Here is a 16,418-nt window from a genome sequence, read left to right on the forward strand (position 1 = left end):
TTCTGAAGTTTCTGCTGATGTGTATGATTGTTTCAAAAGTCCTAATCTCCTATCACAGGTCGACCTCATTCCTGCCGAGCGAAAGGTTGTAGCTTATTCACAAACTCTTAGTGTTCAAGTTTCTTATCTCGTTCATTCCCAAATTTTTTGATTGAACCATCAAACCACTTTCAGATAAGGAGCAACTCTTTCTGTATTCCTCTAGTAGTTGCTGGTCTGAATCAACAAACACAGCCCGAAGTTTCCACTGTGGCAACCTGGCAAAACAACTTCATAGTTTTAAAAGCAAAACATTGCCAAGTTTGGTTATTGAAACGTCGCAGAATGTGACAAAAATTTGGCTAGCTCCATGGGAGAAAATCTAGAAATGCTTGACCCAGTCATTCATTCAAAAGACAAGAGCTATCATAATTTTCGTTTTCCCAAAGCAGTAACGTTCCTTCAGTGTGTTTGTTTGTGTCATCTTTTGCTTAACTGAAAAAGCAATGTGGGAAGATGACTAAGAAAATCAGCTATCAGTTCTTCCCCTGAAATGTGAATCACAACCATCAACAGGAAGCATCTAGAATCCTAATAATTTATTAGTGACCACACATGCACAAATTCACTATACCAAACAACAATACAGAACAATGTAGCAAAACTACAAACCATGGCTGCAATTGTCAGGTGGATATTGTGCAAATACACTACTCTGTAATTAAATGGCTCACCATCACCAACACAGTTAATCACCTATTGTTTTTATTGTGGAGTCCAGTAAAGATGGTAATCTTACAGTGAACTTTTAATAGTTTGTTATTAATGACGATCTGAAATCACCCTCTATTGTCTAATCCAACCTTGACACAAACCTAAAATGGAAATGGTTTCTGAGGGCAGCATGAAGGCAGCACAGATGTGACTGGACTGTGTGGAATGCTCTCAGGTTCCTGGGCCTGTATTCACAAATATTTTTATCTTACCACTAGTTCTCCTAAGAGTTCCTAGCTAGTTGTTGTTGCTTAAAACCTATTCACAAAACTGCCAAGAGCAAGTTTTAGTAAGGAAATCTTAAGACAATTGTAAGGCGGAGTTGACCTTGTTGCTATGGATGACATAATTTTATTAGTCCACTTTTATATTGCCCTCAGTGTCTGGTAGACAGGGAACCGCTATTTGTCAGCAAAAGACAGACAACAAACGAATGCTCCATACATACAGCACATACAAACGAACGAACATACAGTAATTACAAACGAACGAATGGTCCATTTATACAATATACACAATGGATGGATAAATTGTATCCATCTATAGATAATATATTTATATCTATGAACATACATCCTGTGTTTATGAAATTAAATGAGCATGCATCCCATCAACAGCATCAAAACACCGGGTAGCCCTGCAATTGCCGTGATGTTCCGTGAATGCCATTTTTCTGCCGCGAGCACGCATCCACAGGACAAAAAATATGCTATGAACTGTTGGATGATACGCAGTCTGTAGTTTGATAGATTATTCTGCTGATGGATGACAGAAATTCCCCATTCATCCATGTTACAATTTTATTTTGATGTGGTCAGCGAGTGCAAAGTTGTCAAAACCTTTATTTCCGGTGTAATTGGGTTGTTTTGATTCATTGGAGAGGTAACTGCATCTCTAGATCTAAGTTTACAATAATGTAAAACACGACACGATTCACGCAATACCTTTTTAAATGGTCAATGTCATAATAATATTCTAATATATTGTTTTTAATGTGGATTGACAACAGCAGATTTACTTCGGGTCGTTTGTGAATCTTAGGGAGTTAGTCCTCAGGATGACTTCTAAGCTGTTGTGTGTTTAGGAGCTACCAGATATTAATCTTAGATGAAAATTAGGAGTGGCACAGTCCTAAAATTAGGAGTGGCACATCCCTCATTTTTAAGAGCTGCTCCAAAATTTCCACGTAAGGAGCAACACTTAGCATTTTTTTTTTAATCAGGGCCCTGATCTGCACACATGCTATATGAATAAAAATAACTTGACTTGTTTTGAGTGATTCTGTTCAATTTGGTGGCAGACAAATTATTCTCTAAATAAAAGGTGAAGTTTGTAATTTATGCATTCTCCTCCCCCCACTACAAGTAGCCTAAGCCATTTGTAGGTTGATTCTTGAAGTGTAAAAATACTAGATATGCACCGATATATTGGCCAAACATTTGTATCGGCCAATGGCCGTTTATTTAAAAACATTAATAATAATATTGTAGGAAATAAGCCTACAACACGTGCAGTGTTTGAAAGACATGGTCTCCTGGGTGGAAATGCTGTGCACTGCTTGAATTTCACGAGGTGGAAATACCTTTAAAACTTTTAACACAAGTGACTTGATTACTCATCTTAAAGCTTGACACAGCAAGAAATATGATACGTTTGTTAAAGCTAAAAGCAGAGACTGCTTCAGTTAAATAGGGAACAATCTTCATTATTAAGAACAACCTCAGTCAACACCGATTGCTTGGTGGTTATGCTTTTTTGATGCTAGTTTCAAATCACTGTTAATTACATAACTTTGAAAACATTTAATTGAATAACTTTTTCTATGCCTTTACATGTTTTCAATGTTTCAGGGTAACTGATCTCAGTTATAAATAAAAAAACATAAGCGCTCATTAAAATTCATAAGTCCCATTAACTGAATTCTGAATTATGTAGATTGTCCCTTTTAGCTGAAGCAGCCTCCACTTTAACTTAAACTCATATTCCTTGCTTTTATTGAGCTTTAAGGTGAGGAATCAGCAGAAGAATTTGGGAAACCTATTTGGAAACAATCATCATGTTTCCAATTCCATTTAGTGCCTGGCACAGAAACAACACGCCTCAACTTTAATGAACGCTTTATTTTATCAAATTCTATTTATTACATTTCAAACCTACACTACATTAACTACAGCAATCAATATCTAACCTACACCAACCAAAAACATTACAAATAACCCTACACCCAGCCAAAACAATCAAAAATTACCTATTAACAGCCACAACAATCAATAATTACCCTATACAGCCATACACAACAGTCATTAATTACCCTAAACCAGCAATAACAAATCAATATTTACCCAACACCAGCCATTAATTACCCTACACCCAGTCACAACAAAACAATAAACCTAAACCAAACAACAACAAACATTCTATTGTGTCTATTGTCTCAAAAGCTTTAGAATTATGTTTAACACACACACATTGGTAGGGCTGTTGAAAATTAATGGGTATGAATTATTTTATTTTTCCATACGTTTTAACAGTATTGGAGTGTATGCTTGTGGCAGATTAACCTAAAAATAGTTTCAGATTTACTTCTGCGGAAATTGAGGTTTAATGTCGTAACCATCTGGGTGAGATGTGATGCCAGAAAAGCCAGATGAGGTACAGTACTTTACAAATCACTTGCCGACACACAATCACATTGAAACTTCCTGCAGACTACTACAGCAACTCTATTACAGGACTGATTGACCCAGAGTGTGAAAGTCAATCAACAGCAAACATAGTGGACTCTTCCACTTTAACACAACTGCCTCTGAGTCCTGTGGACCCGCAGCAGATTTTTAGATCGGATTCTCCAGACAGCAGCACACAGAAGCGCACAGAAGATTAAACTCTAATTTAAGGGCCTCACTGATGTTTGGCTTCCTTATCACACTGAGAGAGGAAACACTTCCAGTGCAACACTCAGATCTGTGAGGAAAACACACAAATATAGCACAACGTTAATTAAAATTATTTTGCTTCAGTTTAGTAAAAATGATGATTAATATTAGATGTTTAAAGTTGCAAATGTAAGAAATTATTAATAAACAAACGTTAATGAATGAAAATCTATTAATAATTATTGGTGATTAATAAATTGTAAATGGTGAACAGCTTGAAAAAAAAAAAAGAAAAAGAGATGTACACTTCTCCTGAACTTGATAAAAGTGAAGCCTAGCATTTGATAATTATTAGAAAATAACACCTGCCTTTTTTTTCTATGGTATGTGTCGTCATGCACATTTGTAGACTTACAAATTGAATTTGTATTGCTTTGTCCTGTTTAAAAAGACTGACTATAGCATGAATCAATAGAATTAAAGTACTGGCTATGAAGGAGCATATCATTGATTTGACCCACTGAACGAATACACGCCTTCACTGAACTAATAGTCGATTATTATCATTATTTTAGTCTGAAAGTAATGTGATATCTTGTATTTGAATGTACTGGTACACTCGCTCTACAACAAAATAAATTAATCAGGCATCTCATTCATAAACTAGGATCTGCTGACTGGAGAGGAGGTGGCAAATTGTTTCTCCACTAAAATACCTTAACTTTGCTGTCCTTAAGCCATTCTGACACAACATTGGAGGTATGCTTGGGGTAATTGTCCATCTGGAGGACTCATTTGCGACCGAGCTTTAACTTCCTGGCTGATGTCTTGAGATGTTACTTCAATATATCCACATAATATTCCTACCTCATTATGCCATCTATTTTGTGAAGTGCACCAGTCCCTCCTGCAGCAAAGCACCCCCACAACATGATGCTGCCACTCCCATGCTTCAGTTGAGATTGTGTTCTTCGGCTTGCACGCCTCACCCTTTTTCCTCCAAATATAACAATGGTCATTATGGCCAAACAGTTACATTTTTGTTTCATCAGACCAGAGGACATTTCTCCAAAAAGTAAGATCTTTGTCCCATGTGCACTTGCAAACTGTAGTCTGGCTTTTTTATGGTGGTTTTGGAGCAGTAGCTTCTTCCTTGCTTAGCAGCCTTTCAGGTTATGTCAATATAAAACTTGTTTTTCTTTGGCTACAGATACTTGTCTACTTATCTCATCCAGCATTTTCACAAGGTCCTTTGCTGTTGTTCTGGGATTGATTTTTGACTTTTTGCACCAAAATACTTTCATCTCTAGGAGACAGAATGTGTCTCTTTCTCAGTGGTGGACGAAGTACACATACCATGTACTTGAGTTAAAGTAAAGATACTCAAGGTAAAATATTACTCAAGTAAAAGTAGAAGTGCTGCCTTTAAACATTCACTTGAGTAAAAGTACAAAAGTATTTGCCTTCAAATGTACTTAAGTATCCAAGTACTATGATTTTTTTATGGCCATAATGTCCTATTATAATTTGTCACAAGACTCTTGCTTAACTCAGTCTACATGAAGACTAATGTCACTCTTGGCACACCAATCTATTAATAAAATGACATTAATTAGTCAGATGTATAATATATATATATATATATATATATATATATATATATATATATATATATATATATATATATATATATATATATATATGAATTGAATACATTTTTTGTGTGTTTAATTTTGGAGGGAAGGGACTGTTCCCATAAGGTATAATACATTTACAGTATTTACTGTATATATTTTTCTCGAGTGTCTATGGTCATAATTATTAACATCCTAATGTTATGATACATTCACATAAACCTGCACAATGCCATTATATATATATATATATATATATATATATATATATATATATATATACACACACACACACACACATATAGATATATATATATATATATATATATATATACATATATATACATACATATATATATATATATATATATATATATATATATATATATATATTCTATGTTATGGGAGCAGCCAATTTCCTCCAAAATTAAACACAAAAACGTATTAATGAAGTGCTTCTGCTACTCCCCAGAAAAAAATGCTATTATATGCAAGTCATTTTAGTGTCAACATAATAAGCAATGTACATTATGCGTCAATATTTACAGATAATTGCTGCAATAATAGCTGCTGCTCTCTGCCCCGCTTAAAATCATTGGCAACGCAATTTGTTTGGAACTATTGAGAGCTACACGAATCACGCGGACCACGCCGCGGCGAGATCACTGTCGCGAACCGCCTATGTTCGCAGCTCTCATATTTAACGGCTCTGGGGTGCGTTTCCCGTACAACAACGTAACTTGCTGCTCCACTACCGTAGTACGATGCACTGTTGAAGAAATCAACTTGCTAGTCACGACTGTTTCCCGAAACCGTATTGTCGCAAATTGGTTGTTCAACCACGTTGGTTAATGATGTCACACATGTGGTGGAGTAAAAACTACTTTTAATGAATCTGTTTGCGATCGAATTAATGCTAGATGTTTTGCTATAAATTATGGACATGTCATCTGAGGACTATCTCAGATTTTCCTCAGTTATTTGCTTTATTTCCAAATTCAATTATAGGCTCGTTCTTACGCACTAGAGCACGTTCACACATGCGCACTCTTCAAAAACGGTGCTTTAAATCTATTGACAAACTAAAAGACATAAAGGACATTTGTATGTCTTCTAAATAAAAGATACTGATTGTACTGAATGTCATCTTGCTTATTTGGCTCAAGATAATAATTTATTAAGCCCACATGTTATAATAACAAGAAACTCTGCTTCTAACCACAGGTCGAGAGCTGTCGTTCCAACCACACAACTCTGTGATGCTGTTTGCGAATGTTCGTTGGAATGATGGTTTCGGGAAACACCGACTCGTTGAACTATGATGATAACGACGGAACTTGCGACCATAGTTGACTAACGATGCTTTTGGGAAACACACCCCTGGTTCGTGCTTAGTAGATGCCGCCAAGGCAAGTTCAAAACAAAGCGCGCGCGCGCTGTACTGTGATTGGTGGCTCGTTTGACCAGTTACGTTTTTATCCACTCATAAATAAAAAGGAACGACTGATTTTGAAAATGTAGTAGAGTAAAAAGTACAATATTTGACTTTGAAATATAGTGGAGTTAAAGTAAAAGTCTCCCCAAATTTAAATATTCAGTAAAGTACAGATACGCAAAAAAAGCTACTTAAGTACAGTAACGAATTACATTTACTTCGTTACTGTCCACCACTGCTCTTTCTTGAATGGTATGATGGCTGTGTGGTCCCATGGTGTTTATACTTGCATACTATTGTTGATGAACATGGTACCTGCAGGCATTTGGATATTTGCTCCAAAGGATTAAGCAGACTTGGAGGTCCACAATTTTTTGGCTGATTTCTTTTGATTTTCCAATGATGTCAAGCAAAGAGCCACTGAGGTAGGCCTTAAACTACATGGTACACAGGTACACATCCAATTAACTACACCTCCTATCAGAAGCTAATTTGCTAATTGCCTAAAAGCTTGACAATATTTTCTGCTTAATAGCACAGTTAAAGTGTATGTAAACTTCTGACCCACTGGAATTGTGATATAGTCAATTAAATGTGAAACAATATGTCTGTAAACAATTGTTGGAAAGATTACTTGTGTTGTGCATAAAGTATGTCCTAAATAACTTGCCAAAACAATAGTTTGCTCATATGAAATATGTGGTGGTTAAGAAAACTATTTTAATTACGTCAACCTAAGTGTATGTAAACTTCTCATTTCAAATATAGTAAAGCTTTATATTTGAAAGTTTCTAAAAGTTCAAATCAAGGCCAAGTGACAAGTTGTGCCAGGCCTCACCAACATAAATGGAACAGAAAGATTTCTCCAAATCAGAAGGATAGAAACAGCAGAAGGGTCTGACCTACTTAAATGTTTGTTCTTGTTCCTAGAGAGAGGGGAAGAGTAGAGGAAAAAGAGGATTTTCTAATTAAGCACTGTCCTTTCTTCCTCCTTTTCAACTCTTTTCTTCCCCCTTTTTCACACAATCAGGTCACCATAAGAGAGTAAATGGACTTAGCCCAAAGGGCTCACACTGACCTGAAAACAGCTTCTCATGCACTATCACTCAAAATCAGAGTGACATTATACTCTACAAACCTGATCACCCAGACAGCGAGACAAAAGGGAAAGATAGCAGCTGCTAGTTCAAACATGCCCAGATCTCAAGGTCTCTCGGTTTCTTAACAGTAAATTTAATTGGACAGACATCCAACAGTGCAATAAAATTGAATGATTTCTAATTCAGAATATTCATATGTCTGGAAAAGTGAATTTAGCTTTCTCAGCAGGATTACTGAGCTTGTCATTCTGCCTAACATCTCCTTTTGTGTTTCACAAAGGAAAGAAAGTCATACAGATTTGGAACAACATGAGTTTGTCAATGATGACAGAATAAAAATTTTGGTCGAACTATAGACACTTTTCCACCATTGGGGCAAACGGTTCTCGTTGGGAAACCGTACTAATCTGTGCCGATCTGGATCATTTTGAACGATTACAGATTGAATAAAATATTGATCTGTTTCTCACCCATACCTTATATCACTTCAGAAGATATGGATTTGACCACTATTTTTATGGATTACTTTTATGCTGCCTTTATGTTCTTTTTGGAGCATCAAAATATTGGCACCCATTTACTTGGATTGAGAGGACTGAAATATTCTTCTAAAAATCTAAAGAAGAAAGTAATTCATACACATCTGGGATGGCATGAGGGTGAGTAAATTATGAGACAAGTTTCATTTTTGGGTGAACTATCCCTTTAAAACAAATAGTTCTAAACCATCAAGCTTTTAGTTATGGCGACATCTACATGAAGAGTTGTCTGTCCAGCAGCGAGTTCACAGTCACAACAGCAGTATTACAGGTGAAACTCGAAAAATTAGAATATTGTGCAAAAGTTCATTAATTTCAGTAATTCAACTTAAAAGGTGAAACTAATATATTATATAGACTCATTACAAGCAAAGTAAGATATTTCAAGCCTTTATTTGATATAATTTTGATGATTATGGCTTACAGCTTATGAAAATCCCAAATTCAGAATCTCAGAAAATTAGAATATTACATGAAATCAATAAAAAAAAAGGATTTTAAATACAGAAATGTCGGCCCTCTGAAAAGTATAATCATGCATATGTACTCAGTACTTGGTTTGGGCCCCTTTTGCATTAATTACTGCCTCAATGCGGCGTGGCATGGATGCTATCAGCCTGTGGCACTGCTGAGGTGTTTTGGAAGACCAAGATGCTTCAATAGCGGCCTTCAGCTCTTCTGCATTGTTTGGTCTCATGTCTCTCATCTTTTTCTTGGCAATGCCCCATAGATTCTCTATGGGGTTCAGGTCAGGCGAGTTTGCTGGCCAATCAAGCACAGTAATACCATGGTCATTGAACCAGGTTTTGGTACTTTTGGCAGTGTGGGCAGGTGCCAAGTCCTGCTGGAAAATGAAGTCAGCATCTCCATAAAGCTTGTCTGCTGAAGGAAGCATGAAGTGCTCTAAAATGTCCCGGTAGATGGCTGCGTTGACTCTGGACTTAATAAAGCACAGTGGACCAACACCAGCCGATGACATGGCTCCCCAAACCAACACAGACTGTGGAAACTTCACACTGGACTTCAAGCATCTTGGATTGTGTGCCTCTCCATTCTTCCTCCAGACTCTGGGACCTTGGTTTCCAAATGAGATGCAAAATTTGCTCTCATCAGAAAAGAGGACTTTGGACCACTGAGCAACAGACCAGTTCTTTTTTTCTTTAGCCCAGGTAAGACGTTTGACATTTGAAGCCCATGTCCAGGACCCGTCTGTGTGTGGTGGCTCTTGATGCAGTAACTCCAGCCTCAGTCCACTCCTTGTGAAGCTCCCCCACACATTTGAATGGCCTTTTCCTGACAATCCTCTCCAGGCTACGGTCATCCCTGCTGCTTGTGCACCATTTTCTTCCACACTTTTCCCTTCCACTTAACTTTCTATTAATGTGCTTTGATACAGCACTTTGAGAACACCCAACTTCTTTTGCAATTACCTTTTGAGGCTTTCCCTCCTTGTGGAGGGTGTCAATGATGGTTTTCTGCACAACTGTCAGGTCAGCAGTCTTCCCCATGATTGTGAATTCAACTGAACCAGACTGAGAGACCATTTAAAGGCTCAGGAACCCTTTGCAGGTGTTTAGCTGATTAGAGTGTGACACTTTGAGCCTACAATACTGAACCTTTTCACAATATTCTAATTTTCTGAGATTCTGAATTTGGGGTTTTCATAAGCTGTAAACCATAATCATCAAAATTATATCAAATAAAGGCTTGAAATATCTTACTTTGCTTGTAATGAGTCTATATAATATATTAGTTTCACCTTTTAAGTTGAATTACTGAAATTAATGAACTTTTGCACGATATTCTAATTTTTCGAGTTTCACCTGTATGTGCTCCTCATTTGAACATCTCCTCATCTGTCCGCAAACACTCAGCGCTATGGGGTGTATTATTTGTATATTAACTTATTAATCATGCACAAGTTAAATTACATTGAATATAACATGCTCATAATTGTGCAGCCCTATTCACCTTATTCAGCCCTGCCCCTTTTCCTAATTTTGTCATATAACTTCCTGTTAGCATTGAAGCTACTGAGAAAAAAGTATTTTTCCCCAAGTGTTGATGGTGTGAGTCCACAGCACCCCTTTACTATGTGAAAAGGCTCCTGAGGTGTTTTTTCTGTCACTGTAAATCAGGGACTAAAACCGAAATGTTGTTCAATTCGGTTCATCCGGAGCAAAAACTGTATTTTTGTTTTATCATTCCAGTTCAAAAGTTCCACAGTGCATATGTGTATATAAATAGCACCCTTTCCCCATCCTGGTTTAATACTCAAAAAATCTGCTCACCTTAACAATAACACGATGGGTGAATGGCACAAAAAGATGACCAGAGATGTCATACAGAGATATTTTTGTCTTGTCTCTTGGAGTTTCATGAACACAGAAGAATATCAGTATGTCCACAGCAGGAAGGTAGGATCTTGTGGATTAATGAATGAAGTACTCTTATTCTAAAATCTTCCCGCTCTGCTTCCAGATGTTATGGCATCCTCTGAACACTTTAAAATACTGTGATAGCGTTTGACAGTGTGAAACAGGTTGGTCATCGAGCTGCTTTTGACTATAAATGATTTTCGGCACAGATTACAGACTGCCGTCTTTTCACTAGCATCTGACCTTTCAAAACCAAACCACCTCCATGCTATTGATGATGACCCACGTCTAGCAATTAAATCTAGCATGGGTTGCGAGGTTGTTGGTGGTTTGTTATGATCTTCTCTCTTTGCTCATTTTTAACTTCTGTTAGGGCTGGGCGATATCGCCAAAATTGTTATCATGATAATCTTTTTCATAATGTTCGATATCGAATATTTATCAAGATATACATTTACTCATTGCACTTTCTTTTTTTTATTTCAAAGTTGACGGAAGATGAGAAGAAAAAATTAATTCTAAACAGTCAAAATAGTCTCTACAAAACTGCACAGGGGGTCTAGAGATGGCCAAAGCAGTGGGGTCTGTTACCGTTTATCAATTGAAGATGAATGTTAAAAGATCATCTGTTTGTTCTGAAGCATAGTGACAGCAGTCCAGTATTTGTTGGAATATTTTTACATTAAAATGAAATTTTTTTTTATTTCTTTAGATTCAGATACCCAAGAATGGGCCATAGAAGCCCTTGTGACTGTGGAAAGATGCAGAATGTGGGTTCAGGGGTGTCCCGAGAGAAAATTTTGAAAAAAAATATATATATTTTTTAAAACATTTGTATATTTTCATTAAAGTGAGAGACTAGTCTACCAACCAGTAATTTTAGTCTTTCCTTATCCATTCCAGACATCTAATTAATTTTCACAAAATTAGAACAGAAATCGATTTATTTAGAAGAGAAAAAAATGTATGGTCTGGGGGCAGTGGTGGCTCAGTGGTTGAGGCTCAGGGTTACTGACCAGAAGGTTGGGGGTTCAAGCCCCAGCACCACCAAGATGCCACTGTTGGGCCCTTGAGCAAGGCACTTAACTCCAGGTTGCTCCGGGGGGATTGTCCCTGTAATAAGTGCACTGTAAGTCGCTTTGGATAAAAGCGTCTGCCAAATGCATAAATGTAAATGTAAATGTCTAAAAGAACAGAAACCATGTTAACTCATGAGGCGCTTCATGACACAAATGCAGGGAAAAGAGGCAACGCATGCGTAGCGGGACAGGGCAGATATGATGCATGTTTGGTGCCAGAGAACAATATTTAAGATTACAGTGCAGAAAGATCAGAGCTGTTGTCCACATCACTGTTTTTCTGTCACGCTCTTCACTAAAGACGATGAGAGGGCGCAACTGTTGTCATGAAGTCTTGCGGTGCGGAAGAATTCAATCCGGTGTCCGCCGTAACTTAATTGATAGCAAGGCAGCTAGCATTAACAAGTTCATCCAGTCTGACCCTACGTTGCCACTGGCACGTGGTGAGCGAAGCTGAGAGTGTTTTCAATAAATTCCTATGAAAGCCGAGCGTCATGCTCACAAGGTGGATTGTAGAATTGGCAGCGGTGTGGAGCAAGCTCTCTCCTAGCGCTTTGAGCACCTTTGAGCGGATTCCGTCCGCCCCAGAGGAAACGCAGCCTGAGAAAGCCGAACGGCTTGTGTTTTAGCGACACGCAGTAAATAGCTTATTGTGGATTTTCTTTATCGCGATACATATCGATATTGTTTTATCGCCCAGCCCTAACTTCTGTCATACACACCTCAATCTAATGATATCGATATTGTTTTATCGCCCAGCCCTAACTTCTGTCATACACACCTCAATCTAATGATATCGATATTGTTTTATCGCCCAGCCCTAACTTCTGTCATACACACCTCAATCTAATGTGCAACATCACAATCTGAATGCGCATGTGCAGTAGTATACCAATTTGCTGTAGCATGCAGTGAATTTGTGGACACTTAATACGGCTTTTTGATTGTTTTTTGAAAATGAGTGACATACTCGATAATGTGATTTTGCATACCGTTAAAACAACAATTGCAATATTATCGTAGACGATATATATCGCACACCCGTAGTCACATCCATAGGTTTTACAACTGATATGTGGAGCTGTGATGGGAGCCCAATGTTTATGCTGAGTCTGACAGACCAGTATATTGATCATGACTTCGATCTACATAAAGTTCTCCTACAAGCACAAGAATTCTCTGGCTCACACACAGCATCTGCTCTTGCAATGGCATTTGACAAAATGCTTAAAACCTGAAACATTCCCAAGAGCAAAGTCCACGTAATTATGCGTGATAATGCCCCAAATATGTCTAAAGCAATGCAGGACGCTCACTTACCTAGCTTGCCTTGTATGGCCCATATGCTTCAGCTGGTGGTAAATGAAGGGTTGCTCTCACAGTGCACCATAAGTGACATAGCAGCGATTGGAAGAATAGTTGGTAACTTTAATCATTCGCCTCTCGCCTACTCCGAACTCCAGAATGTGCAGACTCAACTGGGCCAGTCAAAGAAAAGGCTACAACAAGCGGTTCCAAACCGATGGAACAGCACATATGTAAAGCACATGCTTTAGGGACATATGCTGCAGACTACAAATTACCAGAAACCCTTACTTCATACTAATGGGGTCAAATCAAAAACAACTCAACTCTTGAACAGTTTGAGGAGCTTACAAAAGAGATCAGCTCTTCCTCAGCGACTGCGGCAGATGCCTCAATCATTGCACTGAAACAGATCATGGCATGAAGATGTTCAAAACCACACTTTTGGAAGCGATTGAGCAAAGATTCAGCAAATTGCAGCCCATGTACTGTCTGGCTACGATCCTCAATTCAAGGTAACAACAAATGTTAATAATTGGCTAAAAATAATAATAATAATAATCAACAACAACAATAACAGGCCTAGCAGAATTATGTATTTAAAATGGCATTTAAATACATGTCCATACAACTGTTAAAATCATACGAGTAGTTCTAATAATGATGAAAAAAAATGTAGGCTCACTAGACAATAATGTAATTAATGATGTCATATTGTTTAATCAAAAAGTTACAAGGATTGATATTTCCCCAACACAGTAAAACATCAAGTACGAGAAATGCTTCAGAATGTGTTACAAACACAGACAGGTGAATAGAGGCCAGAGATGGGACATGCTGAAGACGGGAGCAAAGAGGAAAGCACAGACACACCAGCAGAGAAAAAGTCATGCAGAGCAAGTTCACCATTCAAGATGCACTATGAGATATTGGAAGACAATTCTGAGCAGATTCAGGTCATGGGCAGCCCTACAGCATTGAAGATGCAGAGCAACCTGTCCAAGGCACAGATGCCAAGAAGTGAACAGGCACTGGTCTACTGGAGCACAAATAAGAGCCACTTTTCTGCACTTGCTGAAGTTGCGCAAGCGTACATGTCTGCACCCTGCATAGAGTGTAGACAGTGAACGTTTGTTCAGCTCAGTCCATGTCCATGTGATGGATGAGAAAAGTAACAGACTAGCTTGTGAAAAAGCTGAAATGCTTCTTTTTGTAAAGAAGAACTTACATACAGTGTTGAAATAAAACCCACAACTGCTGATGCTACATGTATGTAGCATCTTTGTTTGGATCGTTGTGCTTAATATGCAGTTTTTGCCTCTAATTTCACATAGCTACAGATTTTTCTGTTTAAGGCCAGTTCAGCCTTTTAAAAGAACAAATAAACATCTTTTTAATAACACTTTCATTCTTTCTTGTCTGTTGCTAAAAGAAGAAAAAAATCAGCTAGCGGAATCAACAAAATCACATGAAATGTTCTTGAAAAATGTCTTGATCATACAGATGTGGGTAAATTTGCACAATCTCGCTAATACCTCTGCTCGCTATTGAATGAGCTTCACACCTAATCATTATGTAGACCAATGGCAGGAAGGTGTATGGCAGCCAGCATGAAGTTTTCCTGAATGTTCGCACTCGCATTCTTTGAATTCACATGAAGTACGCCAGGGCCTTAAAGGTACTGTCCACCCCAAAACCTATGGACCTACAGAAATGAAATATTCTTAAAAACATCTTTGTGTTCTGAAGAAGATAGTAAGTCATATACATCTGGGATGGCATGAGGGTGAGTACACGATGAGAATTTTTATTTTTGGGCACTGTGAGCCCACACCTGTTGACACTGCAGATCTACACACTTGGCTGGCACACTTGAGACATTCTCATAAAAAGAGACCGGTGCTCTCCAGACCTTACACCTCTTTCTGCGTCGGAATATAACAGCCACACACGTTAGTCAGATTATATATAGGCCTATATATAGCCTATATAAACAGAGCAGTCGTATTTCTGCTCATGTAAACAGAGCAGAAATACAATGGTATGACAGTGCGTTAAGTTTCTAGTCAGCGTTCATTAACTTTCGTGTCTTTTTTTTAATAACAAGGTTAGCCTAGTAGCCTACACCGAATAGAGCTGTCCACCAAATATAGCTTTGGCCCCAAAAAATGCTGTCTCGATAGGCAGCTCACTAGTTCTGAGACGCAGTTAGTTCGGCTATTTTTCCCTAGAAAATAATTCGGAAATTCCAGCAGAAATATGGCCTCTTCCTTCCTAAACACTGTGAGGGAGTTTTCCAGAAACTGCTTTACACTCAAACACTTGAATCTTTCCAGTCTAAAAAGTTCTCAAATTAACCAGATACAATTTTCGCTTTCAGCAGTTGACAAAATAGGGGGAGGGGGAAGTTTATATTGAAAGCGCACACATGCGTTGCACAAACCCGCATGAAGACTTCACAAGCACTCGCTGTCGCTGAAAGTTGGTTGTTTTTATTTCGAGGTAGGATTCGTTCCCTTTAAGGTTCACAATGAACATTTATCCGTTTGTCTACGCCCATATATAACATTCACATTTTGAATGGATCTACAACACTACGGACCTAAAAACACCGGTGTGAGATGTTCAACAGGGGTGTTGTCTCACTCTCCCAAGCCAAATCCATCTGAATATGGTCAAAAACAAGCACTGCTTCTGGAAGAGGCTGCTCGTGAAAACAGGTGGTAGGGCTAATCCCCCCAAACACATCGCAACTTTTCGCGATGCATACGTTTCCTCGTGAACAACAATCTAATATTGTACTCTCGTACTGTTTAATTAGGTTTTTAAGAAACATGTCAAGTTGTTGATCATCACAAAAGACGCTTTTCTGAAGCCAACACCTACTTTTCTGCCTGCCGAAGTGCTAAACCATTAACGGGTTCCGGCATTCATCAAAACTAATTAAAATCGGCAATGCCTTCAAAACGAAGTCTTACCTCTTTATCAAAGTGTTTCAGCGAGACAGCGCAGAAGGTTTCGTTTTGGTTGGCGCAGGATGTTTGTTTAAGTGTTTGGCTGACCGTGCAAGACTGAAAGCGCTGCAGACGGACACGGGCTGTTGGTAGAGCTGAGAATCGATTCTAAAAGAACCGAATCTTCGATTCCGAGGCGTTGGGAATCGAGAACCAACTAGAAAGGTTTGATTCGACGCCAAAGCTGGAGTCGATTCCATTCGGGGAAACCGGTTGATCTATCGGACTATGTTTATTTCCTCGACCACTGAACTACTACACATTTCTGAAGCCTAACAGCACTAATACAATTTACAAAAGGATTA

The 16,418-nt window shown here is 38.2% G+C and overlaps 1 protein-coding gene across 1 annotated transcript in view; it reads right to left on the reverse strand.

The window, feature by feature from the left end:
- LOC127620609 (rho-related GTP-binding protein RhoA-D-like) overlaps window positions 1-16,211 on the reverse strand; it is a 35,930-nt gene extending 19,719 nt beyond the window's left edge. Inside the window, exon 1 of the mRNA XM_052093778.1 lies at window positions 16,078-16,211. The gene's annotated coding sequence lies outside the window, so the exon portion shown is untranslated. The remainder of the gene's footprint in view (window positions 1-16,077) is intronic.
- Window positions 16,212-16,418: the final 207 nt, after the last annotated feature.

The sequence above is a fragment of the Xyrauchen texanus genome, chromosome 27 (genome assembly GCF_025860055.1).
Source record: "Xyrauchen texanus isolate HMW12.3.18 chromosome 27, RBS_HiC_50CHRs, whole genome shotgun sequence".
NCBI lineage: Eukaryota > Metazoa > Chordata > Actinopteri > Cypriniformes > Catostomidae > Xyrauchen > Xyrauchen texanus.